The sequence below is a fragment of the Doryrhamphus excisus genome, chromosome 4, assembly GCF_030265055.1.
Source record: "Doryrhamphus excisus isolate RoL2022-K1 chromosome 4, RoL_Dexc_1.0, whole genome shotgun sequence".
Taxonomy (NCBI): Eukaryota; Metazoa; Chordata; class Actinopteri; order Syngnathiformes; family Syngnathidae; genus Doryrhamphus; species Doryrhamphus excisus.
Window position 1 is genome coordinate 8,785,886 of NC_080469.1, and position 12,310 is coordinate 8,798,195.

Here is a 12,310-nt window from a genome sequence, read left to right on the forward strand (position 1 = left end):
CATAACATAACTAAAGTCATATTTCCCCTCTCAACAACATGAAATGTTCAAGGTCGTCAGTCAGACCTGACTGCACAAGCCTAATCTGCTGATCTAAACACTATCAGAAGCACTGACCTAATTTCTAGTAATTTCCCACATTAAATTATTATTTTTACCAGTATATATCTCTTGGCTGCACTGTTTCCAGAAGTGTATTCGTATGTTCGATTTTTTTTGTCCAATCAGATTTCAGCTTCTGTGTGTTGCCATGTTAATGTAATGTGCCCAGGGTTGTCAGAATCAGGAGAGCTCACTCCATGTCACGGACACACTACTAGCAGTAGGTCTGTTTTTCAGACTTCAGATTTGCCTCTCAGGACCATTTTTCTGTTTTCTGATTCGTTGGTCAGAGCAATTCTGTTCAACCAGCCAATTTACATCCGCAATGGCTGACTGAGGAGGACAAATTGGGAAGTAGATGTATTTACCGAAAGGGTTTTATAGTTTTGTCATGTTAATAGATATAATTGTGAATTGTGAATTGCTTCAGCTGTTTTATTTACCGTACAAGATGCACCGGATTATAAGGAATCACTGCAAGTTCATACTGTAGCTCGTAGCATTCCGAGCTATGTAATCTAAAGTCATGTCTCATCACATTTCTGATGCCTACTGACCACAAATCTACATATTACTTGTGTTTCAATTAGGGCTGTCAAAGTTAACACCATAATGCAGCCTATCCCAACAGTCTTGGGGCGAGAGGTGGGCTTCACCCTGCACCGGTGGGATGAAACTCAGCAACTCCAAATCTGATGCCATTGTTCTAAGCCGGATAAGTGTGTATTGCACCATTTGTATTGGGAGGTCTTGCCTCAGGTGAAGGACTTAAAGTATCTCAGGATCTTGTTCATGAGGGAGGGAAGACTGGAGCGTGAGATAGACAGGTGGATCTGTGCAGCGTCTGCAGTAATGTGGTTGCTCTCGTGGTAAAGAGAGAACTGAGCCAGAAGACAAAGCTCTCAATATACCAGTCAATCAATGTTCCGGCCTCACCTGTGGTAATGAGTTTCGGGTTGTAGTTACACGTGGCTGGACTCACCCTAAGTCCTGTGGTGAAGAGCTTGGTGATCTGGGAGGAGCTCAGAGTAGAGCCACTTCTACCTTTGCATCCAAAGGAGCAAGTTGGGGTGGCTCGGGCATCTCGTCCAGATTCCTCCAGATGGCTGAAGGCGGTTGCTGCCAAACATAAATATATAAAAAAGAAAGCAAAGGGAGTCTAGGAGGTGCAACACATCTATATCATGGTGCCAGGAGCATAATTTGGCGTTCCTCAGCTGTCAGCATAAGTAAATGGGATGGGCAATCAACCTCAGGTGTGTTCAGAAGCTCCGCCTCCAGCCAGGAACAGGGTATCTGGTACAGAAAGCAAACAATGAGGAGAAAGAGTCACAAAGCAAGGGGACGTGGAATGTGACGGTTCTGCTACTGTCAAAGAAACCAGTGTTGGGAAATAGATTTTCAGACATTAGTGCTATCCTTTAGCTTGATTTAAAGTTTCAGTTCATTTGAATACAGACCAATATGTATACTGTAATCCTTTATGCTGTTTATCCTCACTCAGGTCGCAGGTATGCTGGAGCCTGTCCCAACTGTCTTTGGGCGAGAGGCCGGGTACACCCTGGACTGGTTGCCAGCCAATCACAGGGCACATATAGACAAACAACCATTCACACTCACATTCATACCTATGGACAATTTGGAGTAACCAATTAACCTGCTCATTTATCTTTCCTTCAATAAAACACTGTATAATAAGAATGGACATATTTCTGACATAGCTGCAAATGGTGATTAATCAGGATTAACTAATTTGAAAACGTATTAATCTGATCATTTGAAATCCCTAATTATTATTATTATTATTATTATTATTATTATTTTATATATATATTTTTTCATCATGTCAAGTGAGGAGGCTCTGCCTCACCTACCTCCCCTGACCGCACGTCACATCACCACATTTGGTAATTTCACTCGTCTTTGATCAGTTTTTGACCAACATTTAGGCCGCTGTACTAACATGAGCAAACACCAATACAGTTCCAATGAGTTACTGTTCTGAAACTCATGAAATTTGATTCTAATGTAGTTGGAAGAATGGCTCACACAGTTAAGCCTTAGGATTTTGTCTCACATACCTGCTTCATCTATTCAGCATGGGTTAATTTTATATTGTTTTGCATCTGTTAGAGTCACACATACAACAGGCACCCAGCCAAATGTTTACTATGTTGCTCATGTTGAATCAGCTTGGACAGTTCTGATAGCACGTCTCCAGTGTGTTTGCTGGCAGAAGTCCACAGTGGCCTCCATTGCTGTGTGGGCTTGAACCATCCGCTTCACCAACTACTGTGGCTTGGTGCAGAGATAGTTCAGTAGCATTGTGCCATAAGCAAGGTTTATGTATATCTAGCGAGACAGTACGTATGAACTCTGTGGAGCATTTTGTGATTTTGGATGGATCAAAGGATCATAACGCTGACCTTTTAACCGTGTGAAACAGATTATCATTGGGCATTCAAAGGAGATCAATTGGAATAGTGACAAATCTCAGAGAGGAATAAAAGTCACTGGGCTCCCTCTGCTGCTCTATAAGGATACTGCAGACAAACAAGGCATTTCAGCTTTTAATTTAGGCAACAGCAAGTCTTTTTACAGCTATATCCTTCCACAAGCTATAACATAGATTATAAGGCATCAGAGATTTTAATTTATAAAAATGTTTGCTCAATAACATTTTGAAAAGAAATGGTAACAAAAGAAACACTTACACTTACACTGTGGTCAGTCAATATAAAGTTAGTCAACTACTAAATTCAGTAACTACATAATATTCCAATTCCAGACAGCATTTTATGGCCTTGTGTGCATGCAAAGAAAATGCCTGACATTTGTCATATAAGGTAAGCAGAGAGGAAGAGCGTTCTCCCTCCCTCTGCTGTGCAGTGCCAGCAATGAGGAGATGATTGGGAAAAGCCATATGGCAGATAACAAACCCATGGCAGGCCTAATGTTCACACTGGGGCACTGCTCAGGCTTGCTGCCACATCATCTGAGGAGTTCACCCTATCTGATTGTGTATTCTATGAAAAACTGCATGTCAACTGGATTTAGTGTGTGTGCGTGGTGGTTTGCAGTATAGTGTCACAGCTGCAGAGTACATACAAACATCATATTAGCCACTCTAGGAATGGCCTCGCACGTAGTAGTATGTATATCAAAGGTTAGGCTCTGTATCAGATGGATGTTTTTTTTTTGTTGTTGTTCATATTGTTACATTTTTACTTGTTATATTGTGGACAAACTCAAAATATGTACAAATGAGAGCCAAAAGATGTGTACTGTTGTATGTAATGAAAAGGAATAATTGTATTATTTCATTTCATTGCCGTAAAATGTTATATAGTAATGTTAATGTTATTATATTTGTAGTAATTGGTAAATTGATTTGTTTGACTAAAATATTTGTCCTGTGTTTTATTCTGATAATAATCATGATGAACAAATTATTAACAAATCAATTATTGTGTAAAATTTAAATTAAAAATAATTGTTATCAGTATGCGTATCGGCAGTATTGATCCTGTATTTACCTGGTATCGATTCAGTACCACGCACCCTGAGGAACAGGAGCATAATGTGAGGGTAAAGGGAACACCCCTTGAAGAAATTCAGCCAGTCCTCTCGGGCCTATTTACTACCGCCATCTAGCGGTGTTACAAGGGAACAGGGTAAAAAAAATGGGTAAAAAAAAAAAAACATTAAAATTATGCTGCAGATACCGATCATCCAGGACTGAAATCAGCTATTGGCCAGGGTCTCGTAAAAAAGGGGTAAAGTCAGAACGACTGCCTTTTTTACCACCTTGGCAACCTCAGCTCCAGAAATAAGAGAGCCAAGCAGGCACTGCTTCCTTGTTGGAAAACATGTCGGTGGGATTGAGGATTTATTTGAAGTATTCCTTCCACCGGTCTTCAACATCTTCATTCCCAGCAGACCTTCACAGTCCGTCCGGGCCTGCCAGGTCTGACTGGCATCCTTAACCAACGTCTGAGCCAATTCACTACCAGGTGGTTATCGGCTGGCAGCTCCACCCCTCTCTTCACCTGAGTGTCCAAAACATGTGGCCGTTTGTCAGATGACAACATCGATTATTGAACTGTTATTGTCCTGGTGCCAAGTGCACATGTGGAATACCAAAAGGTCCCTCCTTCTGAGTGATGATCTCAGGTGTCCAATGATGTTGCTCATTATGGGGGAGTCAAAAGATTTAAGAAAAAAAAATGAATCCAATAGTGAAATCAATAAATTGTTGCAGTTATAATCGGAAGCATACATTGTCCAAAATGTCTTGGTAACATGAAGACTTGTGATTCAGAGAAACATAATGGTTCTAGTAAAAATAATTGATTAAGACTTGTGTGTACATTGTGACATAATAGTAAGGGTACTAAGATATGACACGCAATACATTGACTCAAATGGCTTACATCGTCACTGGTCCTCGGTCTAATATGCTGGAGCAGAAGCTGTACATTACAAGCTTGACTGGACTGCCTGGAAGCTGGACTATACATTAATGATGTACAGTCCAAGGTTTTGCTACCAGGCTCCCAGCTATCATGCCAATATGGACAACGATTTATGAGCATTTTTTTTCCAGTATTTCTTTGAATTTACAGTATGTTACAATGAAGTCTGGCACGCAAAAGGGAGTTGATTCTATAGCGACAATTAAAATACATTTGCAAAACAGATGTTTGTTTTTTAACTAGGAGATAGAAACCTGACCAGATTTGAGAGGGAGATGGCCAAATATTTATTTCAGGGAATAAGACCAAAAAAAAGGAGAAAGGAAATGGAGCAGGAAGCATTGGGGAAGAGGCCAGAGGCCGGAGGCTGTCACCACAAACAGTTGAGATTCAGTCCCCCGAGTCCCATTCCCTTCCTCTCGCTCCTCCCTTTTCTCATTCCTCATCTCTTCTCCTTCACCGTCTCTTTTCCTCTGTGTATTTTTCTTCCATGGATTCCTTACAAATGGTTTCCTATGAGTTTCCCTTTGCACAAATTATTTCATCCTCCTTTCAGCTGCATCAATCTTTCCCTCACAGGTGGTCAACATCCACTCCAAAATGTACATGTCCTCATCATAACCACGACCTCAACAATGATAAAACTGTCCTTACAATTTACTTTAAACCTGCACATAAAGACTGTCGATTGGAGGCCAATACTTACATGATTCTAATATATAATGCATCTAATAAAAATGTATTGGGTAACAAAAATGAGTCCAACACCACTAAAAAGTACAACTAGAATAATGAACGTCTGAATGTTCTCCCCATGCATGCGTGGGTTTTTCTCCGGGGTACTCCGGTTTCCTCCCACATTCCAAAAACATGTTAGGTTAATTGGCATTCAACTTCTTTTTACTACTTTTTTATCAGATACAGGGTGAGCTTCATTTTACGGCAGGGGCCTCCAACAGGTGGCTTGCCACCTGACTCTGACAAGCTCACCAAAGGGGTCAAAGAATATTTTTTTTAACTGTTCCATTAAAATGCGATGCCTATAGCTAATGAGAAATGACCACAAAATAGTATGAAGAAAATGACCACACTGCATTTATTTTGATTTAAGCCAAAAAAAAGAACATCTGGTGATATTGTCAAAGGTCTAGAGTACTCCAATACTCTCCATGGACGGTTAGAATAATTAGTGGTTGTCTTTTACAAGGTGTAACTAGAGCCAAAACAGACAGTGGCTCCCCTCATGACACACAGCGAGTCCTCACTTTGTCCCAATCTGTTCAGTTAGATGTACAGAACGCCTCCTTCCACCCTGTCCTCTATTCTTCCTTTGTAATCAGGCGTCCCTGCCAATCAATTTGATCACCATGACAACAGTTTGCAAAATGGCTTGCCAAACCACCACCACCCACCCCTATAAACAAAAACAAAACCAAACAGCTCAGGATTGATGATGGAGCATCTTGTCAAAGGCCAGAGATTAGATTAGGAATGCAGCATGTACACACAAACACACACACACACACAATAAACACATACCACACCACAACTCAGAGGCAGCAGGTGCTTTTGGTTAAATCTTAATTACATGATCTCTGATTTCTGTGATTGATATGCTAATGACTATGTAATTAATGCAAAAGCAGAAATACCAGCAGCCCTCTTAATGAGTGGATTTATTTGGTTAGATATCCTATTGCATATTCAAGCATGTTGGTATACTGGGCACATATCAAATGGTTGTTGTGCTTCTTGTGACAATGTTGCAATGACTGACATGCCACACATACACAACTGCTTTTTGCATGATTCAACATACCGCTATACTGTATAAACACACACCAATGAGGTTACCGGTGATATATAAGGCGATAAAAACCCTTCCACAGAAGAAACATTGCACATACTGCATGAGGAAAAAACTCACAGGTAGGTGGCGCCTTGGGGCTTCTATAATACAGTTAATCAGCATGAGGCTCTCTCGACAACTACTCCAACATTTGACATAAAAAGTTGTGATCTTGGACATAAAATCCATTACATATAGGCATATCTGCATAATCTAATAAAACAATGGTTAAACCAAACCAATCATGCCTTTAGAATGATAATGATGTCCAACTATTTCTTGCTTAATTGAAAATGGAAAACAAATAGAATGTTTCAAATGTAACTTTCAATAAATGGCCAGTTTAAAAAATAGTAAATGTAATATTAGATGTGTTTCACTGCTTGTTTATTGCAACCTTCAATTTGGCAAATATATACAATTTACAATGAGTGTTGAATAATATTGACACTATGTACCTGTATTGTTAAAGGCCAACAGTTCAAAGGGAAGTGTCAAAACATGGTACAACGTACAAAAGCATTTTGCTGTATTGTGTATGACACCATTACTCATCTCGTATATAATAATCTTGCAGTTTTTGACCAACAGCTGGTATGAGAGTAGAAGGTTATTCCAGTATTTTGAAGGCAAGTAAAAAACTTCATTTTTGAGATGAGCTGGTGGTACAGTGAACAAAAAATGTTCATAGAACCAAAGGGGACATAAGGGGTGAGATGGTGTAAGGAGTCAGGAGCACAGAAATCAGGAGGTGAGCTTTGAATTGTACTATTTGTACCTGGTAGATACTGTACCTTAAGCTCTAGTTTGAAAGATGAAAAATGGGTTACACATATCAAGACAGGAGAATATAAAGGTTTGTAAAAAAGGTTATGTTAAAATTGTAATCAAATGGTTCCAAATATTAAAAACACACACATACCTACACGCAATGTTTTATTGCAGAAATATTTTACACTGTTTTACATTGTTGTTATTCTGTCTACAAAGTGTATCTTTTAAGAAAAACAGTTGGAAAAGCAACTCATCATACAACCCAAGCTTTGGATTTTACAAGCAACAAGACACCATATGACACGTCATCTTTGGGGGATGAAAAATCACTTCTCCTTCTTTGCACCTTCACTAAACTGCAGTATATTTTCCTGTAAGTGGGTGAGTGAAAGCACATGTGAGCTGTGACCAAAGGCAGGAGATACAACCACGTGCTATAGCCCATCTTTTTGGGGGGCCTAAACCACAGCACACAAGCAGCTCCTGCAGTTATTGCACAACACAAAAGGATGAACACTTGGACACAAGGCTGGTTAACAGATGGTACTTTCCGTAGCTTTGCATACAAGTGGGGCAAAAAAGTATTTAGTCAGCCACCAATTGCGAGAGGTCTACAATTTTCATTATAGGTATACCTCAACTGCGAGAGACAAAATGGGGAAAAATTTCAAAGATCTGGAGACTGGCTAGGCCACTCTGAAAAACACTCCTTTGTTGCCCAGGCGGTGTGTTTGGAATCATTATCATGCTGAAAGACCTCGCCACGTTTCATCTTCAGCGTCCTTGCTGATGGAATGGGGTTTGCATGATACATGGCCCCATTCATTCTTTCCTTTACATGGATCAGTCTTCCTGGTCCCTTTGCAGAAAAACAGCCCCAAAGCATGATGTTTCCGCCCCCATGATTCACAGTAAGTTTGGTCAACTCAGCATTCTTTCTCCTCCAAACACGACAAGTTGAGTTTCTACCAAAAAGTCCTATTTTGGTTTCATCTGACCCAATCCCCTTCTGGGTCATCCAAATGCTCTCTAGAGAACTTCAGATGAGCCTGGTCATTAGGGATGAGTGAGCACACCACTATCTGTTTCTGTATCTGTTCACCCATTTGAATTATCTGCACTCGAAGTGGGTGGGACATAAACGGGAAATGGGCACGGTTTAACCGGAAATGTGGCTGCTGAAATCTGTACATTATTTAAAGTTTGAAAATGAGATAGATTGATCAGAAGTTGCTATATTTACTATTATTCTGCTAAATGTAGCACTGCTGAGGTGTACCTAATGTTGTGGCCAGCCAATGCGGCAGGCATCGGTTAATGTGTACTGCCAACTGAAATGTATCGGATACCCGTTTATAACCAGTAGCTCATCCTTACTGGTCATGTACTGGCTTAAGCAGGAGGACAAGTCTGGCACTGCAAGATTTGAGTCCCTGGCGGCGTAGTGTGTTCCTGATGATAGTCTTTGTTACTTTGGTCCTAGCTCTGTGCAGGTCATTGACTAGGTCCCCCATGTGGTTCTGATATTTTTGCTCATTGTTCTTGTGATCATTCTGACCCCACAGGGTGAGATCTTGCGTGGAGCCCCAGATCGAGGGAGATTATCAGTGGTCTTGTATATCTTCCATTTTCTAGTAATTGCTCCCACAGTGGATTTCTTCACACTAAGCTGCTTACCTGTTGCAGATTCAGTCCTCCCAGCCTGGTGAAGGTCTACAATTTTGTTTCTGGTGTCCTTTGACAGCTCTTGGTCTTGGCCATAGTGGAGTTTGGAGTCTGCCTGTTTGAGGTTGTACACTGGTGTCTTTTATACTGATGAGTTGAAACAGGTACACTAGAAATATTGCTTGTTTGTAGGTGACAAAATACGTATTTTCCATCATCATATTCAACAATATATCTCTAAAAATCAGATAATGTAATTTCCTGGATTTTTTTTTTCTCATTTTGTCTCTTATAGTTGAGGTATACCTATTTTGATTGATTTGAAATTGGAGACCTTGTTCATCTTTTAAGTGGGAGAATGTGCACAGTTAGTGGCTGACTAAATACTTTTTTGCCCCACTATATATACATGGAACTTGTACAAATGAATAAATGTCAGTTTGTATTTGCACACTGGTTTAAACATGGCGACTGAGTAGAAACACTTAAGTGTGTTCAACCAATAGCCTCCTCCGTGTGGTTGCTTGAAGTGGAACTTTTTCCGCCTCTCGAGGAACTTTTTACTTGGGTAGATTTTGGTGGAAACCCAGGGGCAGTATTTTAAAGGGGACCTTTAAGCTTTTAGATCCCTTAACTCCACTGCACTAGTAGCTATACAGTAACCTGCTAAATATAAACAGAGAAAAATCACATAGCCTGATATAAGAGTCCAGTTCCTAGATGTAGTGCCATCAGGAGAGTTGGTCAGCCGCGGGTCTTGGGATGATCATCCAAAGCGGGCCCTCTACTGAGGTGGACCACGTCAGATGTTGTCCTGTTCATTCAGGGCAAGTTCCAAACAGCGGTAACCTCTACTGGCCCTTTTTTCCAAGGGGGGCAGTCAAACAGGCCAGGACTAGTATTAACTAAATGCTGAAGTGTACAAATAAGTCTTGAGTCGGGACTTGAACATTTCTACTGAGGTAGCAGCTCTAATATTAACAGGTAGGGCATTCCACAATGTTGGAGCCCAAATAGCAAAAGCTCTAGAGCCCACATACTTCTTTATGGCTCTCGGGATTGTCAAAAGACCGGTGTGTTGTGAGCGTGGTTCTCTAGACGGAGCATAGGATACAATTAGGTCAACCAATAGGATTTCGTCATTGGCAAGACAGTGTTTGTCATTATGTTATTAGATTTAATTGTTAATTATTTTATATACACTTTGTATATACATTTTATACACAGGTTGGATTTTATTTTGTTGCGCTGGAAGAATGTACTTTGGACTGAGAACAAGATCTGTATTTATTTTGAACATTTCTACACCTTGCAAGTACACAGTCTAAGCGAGAGGGTTTGCCTAGAGAGGCAAACAGGCTGGAAAGTTCCCATAAGCTGTTTGCTTAAGTAAAATAATAACATGAGCCAAAAAAACACAGCTTTCTTTATTCTATTTCAATATTTTGCCACTAATTCAATTTGAGTCGCACATTTCATGAAGCGCGAGCTGGAGACAGACGAAGAGAAACTAATAGGTGTAATGAATGGTGGCTTTGGTTAACTAACTTACCTCTGAATAATGTGTTTCTTACAGGGCCACTTGGGCCACGCTTGATGGATGGCCTTACAGAAGCCAGGTCAATTAGCCAGGCAGACTTTCCCTCCATGTCCGTAGCAGACAGCACCACCATAGCGATCACCTCTGTCACTCGCCCAGCCTGTAATTAATCACCCACCCAGGGTCTCCTCACCTCCTTAGGCCAACGCCTAACTCGCCCACTCGCGCAAGCCAAAGAAGCATGTGTTGTTAATACCAATGTGTTAATATCTGTAATTGTAAACTAGTTGTAAACTATTGTAAACTATTTCTAAAACCTAACCTCAGTTAGCCCCGTTTTGCGTGACTTTAGATAGATGGGAACGACAGTGCTCCTTGATGGATAAATCTAGAGTATTCACTTATTTTGCTTAAGGTGATGAAATAGAAATAAAGAATCTTTGTAAAAAATAAAATAAAATTGGGAAAGTGGGACTTAAAACAACGCTCAAAATTTACAGGACAATTTTGCCTCAGTTTGCATGCATTATCCAGTTAGCATACATTATGGATGCATGTATTTTCATGTTATTAGTACACTGTGTGAGAACGATTGTATTCTTAATGGGGTTTTTTTTTATCAGAAACTCAACTCTGAACCCCAAATGTCACTTCCTGTCCTCAACACATTCGGAGCAAATTAACTGTGACACACACAAACAAATGTTTGATTTATGCCTTAAATGGCTTTTCTCTGTAAAGTAATTTTCTGTGATGCTATTTACTGCATTCGCTAATATGAATGTAAAGGTGACTATATGGGAGTTAAATCTTAAACCAGCATTGTTTTTCTGTGTGTTGAGCTTGTTAGCTTCTTTGGCCCTGAGCGAACAATGACAATTGAAGAAAGAGTTTTGGAATTGAATCTAATCTCATAATTCTAACAGTCACTTTTACTGCAAATGTTGATTCAAAATCGGATTAAAAGGTTAACATCAAGCTAGAGGGAGGGTTTTTTGAGGGGAAGGAGTGAGCCGGCATAGCACACGTTGGCGTCATGATCCAGGTTTTATTAGAGTGTAAAAAATAGACATTTTTATGGGTGTCTCAATTGCTCAGGTTTATTTGATATTCTATCCTAATTAATAGTGCAGATCTACTATATCATCAATCACTAATTACTATAGATAACGAGCTTGAACAATATAAATAAACACAACAACCCAAAAATAATCCAAACAATCAATAAAGTCGAAGTGATGCAGTGTTATGAAGTGATACAAAAAGTAAGTGCAGCGCAGTGTGTCACTTTTATACTGGAACAATGTGAATTAAACTGTTTCAAAACAGTTGTATGTTCTTTGTCAGGAATTATGTGTGTGTATTATATACAGACCACAATTTGTCTAACTTGGTGGAGTGCCTTTCTATTTGTTTTTGTTGTGACATATTCACGCATGCCTACATTAAACATATAGCATGCCTGTGCGTGTCCTGTTTTCACTGATCATTTTCAGCATTTAATGTATAACATAGCGTTTAGTGTTTTGAACAATTCACCATTGTGGAGATCCACAACTGCTGCCATGTCAATGAATGGACATGAATGTCTCCATTGTAAGAGACCTAGGCTGTGACCACCATAGTAGACATAGTAAATTAGTTTTTGATAATATTAGGTAATCATTCTAGAGAACGATTACTTTTCAGCGCTTTGTGCCATGCTCAAACAGACACACATACACATGTGCACATAGCACAGATTGAGAGGCAGGGACAGAGATGTCACCCTGCCTTCACGGAACATCATCATGTGCATGGGACAAAAGAGGCAGGCTGACAGATGAGGCTTGCGTCTGGGGGCAGGGGAAGTTATGTATGTGTTGCTGTTGCTGCTGTGCTGTGTGTTTTTTGTTCCACTTATGC